Source organism: Petaurus breviceps, unplaced genomic scaffold, assembly GCF_028583685.1.
Source record: "Petaurus breviceps papuanus isolate PSGF00001 unplaced genomic scaffold, PetGlider_PUasm1.0 90849, whole genome shotgun sequence".
Taxonomy (NCBI): Eukaryota; Metazoa; Chordata; class Mammalia; order Diprotodontia; family Petauridae; genus Petaurus; species Petaurus breviceps.
Window position 1 is genome coordinate 9,582,065 of NW_027187361.1, and position 13,992 is coordinate 9,596,056.

The following is a 13,992-nucleotide window of genomic DNA, read 5'->3' on the forward strand; positions in this document are numbered from 1 at the left end:
GAAAGAAAGAAAGAAAGAAAGAAAGAAAGAAAGAAAGAAAGAAAGAAAGAAAGAAAGAAAGAAAGAAAGAAAGAAAGAAAGAAAGAAAGAAAGAAAGAAAGAAAGAAAGAAAGAAAGAAAGAAAGAAAGAAAGAAAAAAAATAGAGTAAAATAGAGTGACACAATTCTTGTTTCAGGAAAAGCAAGGGGGCCAGTCTCACTAGATGAAAATTATAAAGGCAAGGTATACACAGACTATAAAGACCTTTGCATTCCAAATGGTACTTTAGTAAAAAGATAAAAGAGGAATGTTTATGATATTTCATGACCAAAACAAAAACTGACCTGGAAAGTATATCATATAGAGAGATAACTTAACACTCACAGGATTACCTAAAATCCAAGGTTTTAAAAAGAAGATCCTAGATATCATAGTTTGAAGCAGTAGAAAAATTGTTCAGCTGTATTTGAAGACAATATGGAAATAATTAGGATATGCCAATAACCTTCTCAAAGAAATTTCAGAATGAAAACACCTTTGTCATTGCCAAAATCCAGACTTTTCAAACCAAAAAAAAAAAACTTATAAGCAGCCCAAGAGAAAACATTCAGTTATCAAAGAACAGAAATTCAAAACCTCTTAAGAAAAATTGGAAACATCAAAAAACTTAGAAATAATAAACAAAGTTAAAAGTTGGTTCTTTATAAAATGCTTTTAAAAACAATAAACCCTTAGTTAATCGGAATAAGGAGAAGAAAGCAGAAAATGAAATAAACAAAACACCAAGTAAGCAACATGCAATCACAGCAAAACCAGAAAAAAATAATAAGTAGAACATGTTATGCACAACTGTAGCAGCAAGCACCCCAAGAATCCTCAGGGTGGCTGCCAACGCAGGTTCTTGGATCTACTTTGATAAAGGAAAGCAACTCAAAATGGGTTAACAAGTTTACTTTAATCAGTCAAATATGTATCATTTACCTAGTTCAGGGGAAAAAGGTCAGAACCCCGAACTTCAGAATATACAGACAGAATTATCAAAACAGAGAAACAGAACAAGTGTAATACAGTTTCCAAACTGTCCAACCATTACATCCATACCAAATCAACATCTGTGTTTTTCAAAGCCAGGGGGCTCTCAACAATGGTTTCCCAGAGTCTCATCTGATCAAATCACAGAACACTTCTCAAAGTGAGCCCAAAAACAAAGCCTCAAATAAGGGCTTATATAGCCTTCTCCTGGCTCAGAGAATGTAACAACCTTATTGACTCACTGGCCAATCAAAAAGTATCTACTGAAAAACAAGCCTCCCACCCCAGGCTCCAGGTGCACTTTAGCCTAGGGGCAGGGAAGATCTTAAAAATTTACATTCCCATTACAATAACTGAATGCCAAGAAAACTAAAAATACAAAAGGAATAAAAGAGTACTTTTAAAGTACAAGTTTCCAAAACTATGAGAGGACATAGTGATCTTACATAGCACAATCACATGAAAAAATCGATCTACATGTTAAAGGACTCCAAAGGGGGAAAGATGTTTCTGTGCCCAATGGATTCACAGTACAATGTTTTTCCAACTCTTAAATAACAGTTAGTAATAAATAGAAGTATATAGCAATTGTTTTTACATAAATGTATCTGTGTATAAATATAATACACACATATGTATATGTATATACATACACGTATGTGTGTAATGATTGCCATCTCTAGGGTGGGGAAGAGGGAAGAAAAAAAGATAAAATAAATTATCTGATGACTTTATTATATATTTACAAGTAATAACAATTGGTACATGTTGTTTACAGTTTCATATGCAATCAACTTTTTATTCTACCATGTTGTAGAAATGCTTACTTTATTCCATAAATTAAAAAGTAAAAAAGAACAGCTAACACTCATATTTCCACATTTTTTCTCAAAAATTATGGGGAAAAATGCATCCAACAAGAATTTTTTTAATGGAACATATAATTATAATATCTAAACCAGGGAAAGATAAAATTTGGAAAGAAAAGTATAAATATTGAACTAAAAATTGTTAGGCAAAATCCTATCAAACAGTGATTTCTCCAAGAAATTATTCATTTTAATGAAATTTGATGCATGACTTTAATAATAAATCTGATACCTTAATGATAAAAACCATATTATGAAAAGAAAAAAAAAAGAGGTCATATACCTCTCAGCTCTGGAAAAGAGATTTATACTTTTTTTGTTTCCTTGTTTCTTTTTACGTATGTGTATATGACTAACAGCAATCCCCCAACAGATAAATGACCAAAGAATATGATCAGACAGTTCTCAAGTTCTCATATGGTTTTATTGTGGTTTCACCTTGCTCATTTGTCTTTACTCCTTTACATCCTCCCCTACAGTGACTAAAAAACAGATCAAGAGAGAATTCTGATAAGTAAAACCAAGTAAAATTCATTTCCCACACTGGTTTAGGAAGAGATAAAAAGAGTTCTATTGACCCTGGGGTGGGGGGTTGTTTAGGAGCACAGAGCACTAGCGCCACCTGTACCACAAAAGAAGTTGCAAGAGACAGAAGACTGGTGGTGGCACCAATGGCAGGGAGCATATCAGCACCAAGGACGATAAAGAGACTGAGCACTTGGGCATTAATAAACAAAAGATACCAGGAAATTCTTGGACTAGCAGTGGGAGTAGTAATAGCTGCAATCTGACAGCTGTGTCATCCATGCCTCTCCTCTAGGTCAGAGTTCTAGGGTGGAGAAGAGAGGTCAGAGTGCTGAGCAGAGACCCTAAACTGTATAAAAAGCAATAAACAAAGTCCAGAACCATAATTGTGTATCTCTAAACCCCAAAACAGAGTGAAGACTCTAACCTTTAGCCTTTCACATTAGCCCACAAAGGAACATAATAGGGAAGAAAAACAAAAAAAGAAAGAGCCAAATGTGTAACCATTTTCAACCTGCAAAACCTCCTGACAGATTTATTGTGACTGAGTACAACAGCAGGGTAGATAAATTTAATTCCACCCAGGACAACACACCCAAACAGGATCAAGAATTTGCAAAGCAGGAGTGCAGTGATCAAACCTCTCCTTGGATCATACTGCTTTGGAACCATTAAAAACTTTAAGTTCCCCAGTTTGAGTTGTAAACATGATAAAAGGAGATAAAGGCCAGTCATCTCCCCAGCGATGAGTAGAACATGACAAAAGAGAAAGTCCAAAGCCAGTAAGTAGGCTTAGAAAAATGAGCAAATAACAAAAACAAGCAATCTGAACATAAAAAGCTTCTATGGTGACAGAGTAGCCAAAAACACAAACACAGAGGAAGATCATCACTGAAAACATCTGAAAGCAAAGCTTCAAAGAAAAATGGAGGGAACAAGACAGACAAAAATCCATTGAAGAGTTAAAGAAAGGAATATAAAAGAAAAAATAAGAAGAGCAGATGATATATTGCGGAAAGAAATGAAAGCTATGCCAAAAAATTATGGAAAGAGAATTAAAACTTGGCAAAAGAAATTAAAAATAAAGAAAATAACTCCTTAAAATCAGAATTGGGAATCACCACTCAATGGTATGAACCAAGGGGGAGAGGTGGCACCACTGTCTTGCTGTGGGGGGTCTATGAGAGAATGGTTAGTTAAGTGGGCTCTGGGAGTGTAGATACTTTCTACCTTGCTTCCCCTTCCCAATGCTGTTCCACCCCTGCTATATCATAGTAGCTGCTGTACATTTGAGTAGCTCTACCTCATGGATCCCATGAAGGCAGGTATGATTTTCAAATATAGTCACTTAGTTGGGAGTATGTATATTGAAATAACAGATTATTAAGTTTTTCTGTTATACAAGACAAACCGGGCTCAATATGTAAAAAAGATTGAAAAATTCCACAGTTGGCTAATGAGACTTGTGGTAGCTAAAGAATCCTAAAGTGCTGCCATGGAAACAGACTGAACAGTTTGAAATGAAAGCTCTGGTGGTCATATTTTTTAAGGAATAAAATATCAACTGAATTCAAAAAAATGTTTGGACAGAAGTGTCTTTACATAACTCATTGGCCCCTTAAAAATCCAGAGATCATTTTTTCCCTGTGTAACTCTAAAATAATTCTAATTTCAGACAGCTTTAAATAATTATCTTTCAATTGCAAACTTTTTTTTAATTTAAAACAAGCTGAAAAGTTTTTAGACATTATTTGATGTAGGGCAGAATTTGTAAATATGATCTCTTGTAAATGTGTAACACTAGTCTGAGAAAGAAAAATTGGCCATGTTTATTCTGTGAAATTAATTAGAGCAGTAAAAGAACTAAATCATTGTTTTGTTTGTATTTCAACTTTAATTTAGAATTTAAGGTCATTTTATTGAAAATAGTTCTTCATTGGTTTAATTTTGTCTAGCAGAAACATTTCACACTAATAAATATTAATATATTTACTGAAATTAATTTTGTGTCATAAAGAAGGTAATTATTTATTTATTTAAAAATGTTACATATCTTCTTTGAATCCATACCTAAAATATGAGTGTGCTTTCCATATTTAGACTGTGTTTTTTAGCCCTAAAAGATTCTTTAATGAATTCATTGAATTGTAATTCAGTATGAGAACATCACTTCTGAATCCAGTTGTCTATGATCATAAACTATTACGCTGATTTTTTAGATGAAAATGAGTGACTAATGTGAACTAAAGGATCAAAAATTATTGTTACAGAAGGAAGGAAAGAAAGAAGGAAGGAAGGAGGGAAGGAAGGAGAAAAGGAAGGAAAGATGGTGGAGAATTACAACCAAGAATAACCTACCAGAAAAATTCCCTGGGTTGGGGTGGGGGCAGAGGGAGAGAGAAGATGTTTATTTAATTAGAAAGAAGTCCTTTAAACATTTCTGATGAAAATACCAGAGCTGAATAAAAAATTTTTCATTAAACACAAGAAGTATAGAAACATAAATAGGAGTGAGAAATTTTAAGATACTAAACAAGGTTATATGGTTTATATCTCTATATGAGAAATTGATACAGGGAAACCCTCAGAATTTTATAATCACCAAGGCAGTACTCAGAGAGAATGGGTGAGATTCTATTATGTTGGAATGGTCTCAAAAGAACAATGGTAGTAAGAGAAAAAGGGAAACACCGAGAAAGCATAGAAGGAAAAGAAAGAATGGGGGAAATTGTCACATAACAATGGAAAAATCAAGGAAGAGGAACATATACAATTGGGCTAGTATAGGTTGGAGGAGTTTACAATATTGGAATCTCACTTTTATCTAACTGATTCAGGAAGGAAGAATATACATATGCACAAAATTGAGTACAAAAATTCATCAAAACAAGCAGGAACCAAAAATATGGAGTAAACACAGAACATGCCTGAGCTCCCACTCCAGCCATCTCCAATAACTGTAAAATATGACTCTAAACAAATTTTAGAGCTACAGAAACCACAAAGTAACAGAGAGAAAAAAAAATCTCCTGCTGAAGGCAGGCTAGCAGACTGATGGGAAGGGTCTATCTCACCAAGATGGTAGCCAAGCACAGTCCCGTGAGCCATGCAGGCCCAGACTTGCTACACAGACTGTCTAGAGCAGACTTCAGGAAAGTGAATCACCAGCAGCTGTGGCACTTTGCAGATTTCTTAACCCATAAGCATCAAAGAGAAATTAAAAGGTCACTAGGGAATTCTGTTGGAACTGGGTGACAAAAGAGTGGTCCTGCCCCTGCATCCAGGGTGGCAGAGGTGGTAGCAGCTGCTGCTGCATGGCTGCCAGTGGAGCTCCTGCCCTGCAGATCATAGGGGAAACAAGCAAACATTCAGAGGGTAAGCACTCTTGCTTTGACACACTTGGATCTGGGCCACAGTCTTGGTGCTGGTCCTGGGGTGAGGAATGCTAGTGTGCCAGAGCTTGTGTCAGCTGTAGAAAAGATGCCCTCCTCATAGCTTTGACAACAGTTCTGACAACAACCGCAAAAACCCCAGCAATTTTGGACATAGCTCTCTCCACTCTGGAAGCAGAGTTCTACCATGGCAAAGATCTCAAAAGTCAAGTAAATTCTGGCAAGATGAGCAAACAGAGGAAGCACAATCAGACCACAGAATCTTTACTGGGAGGCCAAAAAGGGTCAAAACATGGAACCAGAAGAAGAAAACAAAGTTAAAACTCCTGCATCAAAAGCTTCCAAGAAAATTATGAAGTGGTTACAGGCCATGGAGGAGCTCGAGAAGGATTTTGAAAATCAAGTAAGAGAAGTGGAGGAAAAGTTGGGAAGAGAAATGAGAATGATGCAAGAAAATCATGAAAAGTGAGTCAACAGCTTGCTAAAGCATCCAAAAAATGCTGAAGAAAATAACACTTTAAAAATAGACTAACTCAAATGGCACAAGAAGCCCAAAAAGTCAATGAGGAGAAGGAGGCCTTAAAAAGCAGAATTTGCCAGATGTAAAGGAATTTCAAAAACTCTCTAAAGACAATAATTCCTTCAAAACTAGATTGGAGCAAATGGAAGCTAATGATTTTATGAGAAATAAAGACACTGTAAAACAGATCCAAACAAATGAAAAAATTGAAGGCTGTGGGGGAGTGGGGCCCCACAGGGATCCTGACTAAATTGTTGATTGAGTAATACCATAAGTAAGAGGAACATCTGGCAGCTTTCTGTTGATGTAAGCACCTGTGAGAAAGAACATCTTGTGGTTTTTACTGGAACAACCCCTCCCCGAATAGGCCCCTGGAAATCCCCTACTTCCCTGTTTTTCATGTATAAGAACCCTGGGCTTGCCTGTAATAAACGAGACTTGATCAGACAACTTGCCTTTCCTCCATTTCTTGTGTCCCCTGACACCCTTCTTTTCTTCCAGGCCTCCAGCCACTCAGTGATGTCCCGCTGGACAGGACAGAAGGCAATGTGAAATATCGCATTGGGGAAACCACTGACCTGGAAAATAGATAGGAGAGATAATTTAAAAATTATTGGACTAACTGAAAGACATGATCAAAAAAAGAAACTAGAAATCATTCCTCAAGAAATTCTCAAGGAAAATTTCCCTGATGTTTTAGAACCAGAGGGCAAAATAGAGGTTGAAAGGATCGACAAATCATCTCCTGACAAATATCCCCAAAAGAAAACTTCTGGGAATATTATAGCCAGGTTCTGGAGTTCCCAGATCAAGGAGAAAATATTACAAGCAGCCAAGAAGAAACAATTTGAAAATTGTGGAAACAGAATCAGGATAACACAGGAACTGGCAGCTTCTACATGAGGGATTACAGGGCTTGGAATATGATATTCTGAAAGTCAAAGAAGCTGGGATCAAAACCAAGAAACACCTACCCAGCAAAACTGATTATAATGTTTCAGGGGAAAATATGGTCATTCAATGAAAGAGAAGACTTTCAAGCATTCTCGATGAAAAAAAAAACAGAGTTTAATAGAAAATTTAACATTCAGATACAAGAAGCAAGAGAAGCATGAGAAGGTAAACAGGGAAAAGTATAAGGAACTTATCAAAGTTGAACTATTTACATTCCTATATGGAAAAGCAATAATTGTATCTTATGAAACTTTTCTCAGTATGAGAGTAGTGCAAGGGGATATATATATATATATATATATAGTACATGTACATCTATATGTATGCATGTGTGTATACATGTGTATATGTATACATATATGTGTCTATATAGAAGGGTATATGGGTGTGTGAATACATATGTGAGTGTGTGTATGTAGGTGTTCAGGTATACATAGACAGAGTGCACAGGACCAGTTGAATAGGAAAGGAATGATACTTAAAAGGTGAAATTGAGAGGTCAGAGAGGAATATAATGAGAGGAGATGGGGAGAGACTGAATGGGGTAAATTATCTCATATAGAAGAGGCAAAGGAAAGTTGTTACAATGGAGAGGAAGAATGGGAATGCAAAATGGAATGGGTCAACCTTACTCTCATTGTATTTGTCTTAGGGAGGGAATGACATACACACTAACTAGGGTATCTAACCATACAAGAGAATAGGAAGGAAGAGAATTAGAGAGGGGATGATGGAGAGGAGGGCAGGTTGGGGCGGGGAGGAAGTTAGAGGCACACACTTTTGTTAAGGGACAGGGTCAAGGTAGAGAATAGAACAAGGTGAGAGGTAGGAAAGGATGGAGGGAAATATATTCAGTCTTTCACAACATATCCACTATGGAAATGTTTTGCCTAGTTACACATGTAAAACCTATATTGAATTGCTTATGTTCCCAATATGGGTGGGTGACAAGGGAGGAAGGGAAAAAATCTGGAATTCAAAGTTTTAATATCAAATGTTTAAAAAATGCATATTATGTATTTTATTTTTTACTTGCAATTGGGAAATAAAATATACAGGTGCTGGTGTATAGAGATCAATCTTGCCCTCCTGGAAAGTCAGAGGGGCCATGGGGGAGGATAAAAGAGAGAGCAGATTAGGGAAGAGGGTATACAGTGGGATCACTGTTTTAGGGTGGTGGGTAGGGGAAAGAAGGGGAAAAAATTGTAACTCAAAATCTTGTGGAAATGAATTATGTAAACTTAAAATAAATATAAAATTTAATTAAAAAATAAAAAAAAGTCAAAAACAATTTATAACTTCAGCAAAATTACGGAATTCAAAACACAGCACCCAAAACATTAGGATTTCGATATATTACCAAAAAAAAATGTTCAGGAAGAGATGGGAAGAGAAATGCCATTTAAAATAACTACAGTCAGTATAAAATAATTGAAGGTCTACCAGCCAAGTCACATACAGGAACTCTATGAACATAATTATAAAAACACTCTTCACATAAATAAAGAGAAATATAAATATTTGGAAAAATACTGATCACTGAAGTGTAGGACAAGTCAATATAATACAAATAACAATAACAAATAATTTACTTATTCAGGGCTATAAAATCTAAAGTATCAAATAATTATTTTATAGAGCTAGAAAAAATAGTAACAAAATTTGTGTGAAGGGATAATTGATCAAGAATATCAAGGGATCCATGACAAAAAGAAGATAACAAATCCAAAGCAGGAAGGAAAGAGATCTAGTAGTATAAGATGGCAAACTATAATACAAAGTTACAATTAGAACAATTTGACACTGGGTAAGAAGTGGAATGGTTGACCAATGGAATATATAAAATAATAAATATACAGAAGCAAATGAGCACAGCAATTTAGAGTTTGATAAATGCAGCTATTGGAGTAAGTATGTGTTACTTGAAAATGAGAAAATTGGAGAGGAGTCTCACAGAAATACACCATAAATCAGCATCTCACTGTATTTCATGAGAAGTTCAAACAATGAAAAAATAAAATATTAATGTATCATTGTAGCAGCAAGCACCCCACCATACCCAGGGTGGCTGCCAACACAGGTTCTTAGATATGCTTTTCTAAAGGAAAGCAACTCAAAATGGGTTAACAATCTTGCTTTAAGGAAAAAGGTCAGCTCCCTGAACTTCAGAGAATGCAAACAAGTTACAAGCAGAAATTACAAGGAGACAGAGAAACAGATCAAGCAGATAGGCCTCCAACTGTCTGGCCATTACATCCATACCTAGTCACAGTTACCAGAGAGGCAAGCACCAACATCCCGAGGGCTCGACAGCTGCCCAGTCTCCTCTGGTCTAATAACGCAACACTTCTCAAAGTGAAACCCAAAACAAAGCCTCACATCAGGTTTTATATAGTCTTCTCCTGACTCAGAGAATGTAACAATCCTCTTGACCCACTGCCCAATCAAAAAGCATTCCCGAAAACCAAGGCTCCTGTCACAGACTCCAGGTGCACTTAAGCCTATCAAAGGGCCTAGGGGCAGGGAGTATCTTAAATTCCCATTCCCATAACAATCATGTGATTTTATAATTATATATAGCATTACTATCAATGAAACTAATCTATTTGAATGAAATTTAACCATCTATTATGCTGAAATTTCAAGCCCTTATGTAAGGAAGTGGAGAATGCATTGCTAGCATAGCATCATACCGGATTTCAGCCTTCTGCTCAAATAAAGGAGACAACCTCAGTAACATTAATTTTGTCAGATTTCCATGTGGATAACCCCAAGTTTTATCATCACTAAGTTTTCAGGGGTCAGAATTTCTATCATATTTTCTCATGATATTGTGGTCAATGTCTACTGTGGTAGAAATACCCTTCCTCTTCCCCTCACCCTCTGAGTCAATCCTTGACTTGCCTCAAGACAACTCAAATTCCGCCTTCTGTATGAGGCCTTTTTTAGTACCTTTCCAACACAATCTCAGATTAGCACTTTCTATTCTACTATAAGGTCAACATTACCAAAGTATATTTAATCATTTATTTACATATTGTCTTCCCTCTTTAGAATGTAAACAGCTTTGGGGCAGCTAGGTCATGCAGTGAATAGAGCACCAGCCCTGGAGCCAGGAGAACCCAAGTTCAATCCAGCCTCAGACACTTGACACACTTACTAGCTGTGTGACCTTGAGCAAGTCACTTAACCCAGATTGCCCTGCCTCCCCCTCCAAAAGAGTTCTAAATGAAAAGAATGTAAATACCTTGGAGCTGTGGACTGGTTTTACCTTTCTTTGTCTCCTCAGTGTTTAGCACATACATATATATTTTATAGCACATGCATATATATATATGTATATATATATATATATATATTAAGAAATACTTGCTGATGAATGAATTTTAAAGAGATTAAGTCAGAGAATGACTAATAAATATTTTAAAACCACTGGAGAAAAATATACACACTATACATGTTTAGGATAAATATATATTATTAATGTTTTCTTTCTCACTTTGTAAGTCTAGACAATCAACAAAATAATACACCACGGCCTCAGACACTCAGCACCACACCCAGACATAACTGGCCGTGTAACCTTGAGCAAGTTACTTAACCCCGATTGCTTAAAAAAAAAAAAAAAACGGTCAAACAAAATAATACACCAGATCCTGATTTGTAGCTTATGCTAATTTCCAAGGTATGAATAGTCACATTTAAAATTTAATATCCCATTCTAGTGAGAATACTGACTCAAGCACACTCCTGAACTTGGATATTTATGGCTTTAGGACGCTTCTTGGGGAAAGAACAGGGTAGCAAGATCTGTGGCATTTTATATGGTGAGAAAAATTAGTGTATTACTCTAATAGTGTAGGTCTTATAGAAAGGTTCAACATCCTCCAAAGTATGTTTCACTTCTAGATGAATCCTAAACTAGAGTCATTTTTGGTTGTTGTCCTGCATTCTCACAGAGGACCAACATGACATCACTATGCTAAAGTTAATATTCAATGTGTCTGTCTGCTACTGATCAGACAAATATGAGCTCAGAATACTCTACCACAGGTTGGGCATAAATAGTCCATAGGAACATTTGGAATGGATTCTCCAAATCTGTGCATCCTGCATTTCCTTTGAACTGTTTCAAATCTGCTTTGTTCATAGAGCACATTACCTTCTCTGATGTGGGCTCTCCATGCTGGGTGATCCCGTGAAGTGTCTCCCATGCCATACAATCGATTCCAAAGTTGTTGAGAGAGAACTTGGGAGTGTTCTTGTATCACTTCTTCTGATCACCATGTGAATGCTTGTCCTATACGAGTTCTCCATAAAAGTCTTTTTGTCAAGCCTATGTTTTGTATTCAACAATGTGCCTAGCACATTGGAGTTGAGCTATCTGAAGCAGAGTTTGAATGCTTGGCAATTTAGTTTGAGAAAGAACTAAGAAGGGGCAGCTAGGTGGTGCAGTGAATAGAGCACAGGCCCTGGAGTCAGAAGGACATGAGTTCAAATCCAGCCTCAGACACTTAACACAAAACTAGCCATGTGACCTTAGGCAAGTCACTTAACCCAATTGCCCTGCATTCTCCTCTCCAAAAAGAAAAAAAAAGTCAAGTACAAGTAAAGCTTAGAGAGATACAGGATTCTTGCCTTACTAAAAAAGCAGATGAAATTCAATTTCATGCTGATCATAACAATCCAAAGCACTTTTATAATGCCCTAAAGGCTATTTATGGGCCAAAGGTGGATCACAAATACTCAGTGATGATAGAACCTCATTGATTAGTGATAAGGACATGATCCTAGATAGATGGACTGAACACTTCCATAGTGTTCTCAACAAAAAGTCCATCTAGATGGATCCTAAACCAGAGTCACAGTACACATCTTAAGGGGTAGGTATGCTTGTAGAATTTTCTGTCAAAGAAATTACACTTATTGGAATGCTAAAAATGCCTTGATGTGAACCCAAAGTTTACTTCCTATCCATAGGGGAACTAATGAGCTATTCAGGTATTTGATATTTTCTTTGTTATGGGTTCCTATGAAGCTATTGAGAATGAGAGGGATAGATAATGTCATGGAAGCAATGAACATGAACTTAGACTTCAAGTGATGGTGGAGGATAGAAGGACCTGGTGTGCTATAGTCCAGGGGGTCATGAAGACTCAGGCATGACTGAATGAGTAAAACCATTGCATAATCTGTGGTTAAATGGGGGCAGGGCAGTGGGGTGAAAATTATCCTTTAAGAAGAATTTTTTCCTTCACTGTTTATGCTCATACTTGGGGAAACCTAAACATAAGCCATACCTGAGTCTATTAGGTTTTTCTTGAGCAAATCAAGTTAAAGGTGATCTAAAGACAGAATCTGACCCTTAAGCTTCAGTTCCCAAGATTGAACTAACTCCAGAGGTTTTCTGGGGGCTCTCATTGATTCAATTATCATTTCTATGCTGAGAATTATCAAATCTTATTAAACCAATCTAACTTTTCTCCTAACCTCCACTCATATCTTCAACTACCTCTAACTCCAACTGTACCTCAAACTTCATATTATTTACACATCTTAAACTTATCATGTCTAAAACTAAACACATTATCTTTCCCTTACTCACACCCTCCTTTCTTCTTAATTTATTGTTGAAGGTACCACCATCCTTCCAGTCACCCAAACTCACAACCTAGGTATCATCCTCTATGCTTCATTATCTCTTTACCCCCATATTCAATTTGTCACTAAGCACCAACCCTGGGGCAAACCTCTATTAGTTAACACATAAACTACTGTAATAACTTTCTGTCTGCATATCACTTACCACTTCAATCCATCTTCTACTAAGTAGCAAAATTAGTCTTCCTAAATAGCAGATCTGGTCATGGTATATCCTTACATAATTAATGCCATTGGTATTTGATCACATCCAGGTTCAAATATAATATTCGTATGCAATACCTTTCATAACCTGTTATGTCACTGAAAAGCAATTCAAATGCTTCCTATTATTTTATTATTTCTACAATAAAATATTGATTTCTCTCATTGTCCATTCCAATTTTACACCAATGTTTCTTTTTCATGTTATTTCTCTCTGTTCTATATTATTTTGCCAGGTGGACTCTAGATTCTATTTAAAATAGGCCACTTAAAGCTACCCATACATAGAATTGAATCTTCTTTCTTCTTGCCTTTCATGAATTATACACCAACTACCATGTTCTCCCTCCTTCTTCTCTTGGAGTTCCAAGCTAACTTTAAAGCTCAGCTGAAGAACTACTTGAATTTGTATCCAAAGAGTTTAAAATGTCCTATCACAGAGCACACAATGTGCTAGTAGCAGTGTCTGTTTCAAAAAAGTCACAGGACTAGCATGCATGAATTAATCTAATATGGATAGCATGTAATTATATTTTCTCAGGGACAGTTTGGAGGAATAAGTTAATTAATGTTCTTCCCAAGTGAAATCCTATCCCACATTTACTACATAAATTTAAGGACTAGAAAATTCAATTAAATAGATACTTTTTGGGGTGACTAGGTGGCACAGTAAATAGAGCACAGGCCCTCAGGAGGACCAGAGTTCAAATCTGATCTCAGACACTTAACACTTACTAGCCATGTGACCCTGGGCAAGTCACTTAACTCCAATTGCCCTGCCTTCCCCCCTCCAAAAATAAAAAAAAATAAAATAAAAAGTAAACAAAATAAATAGATAGATACATCTTCACTAAA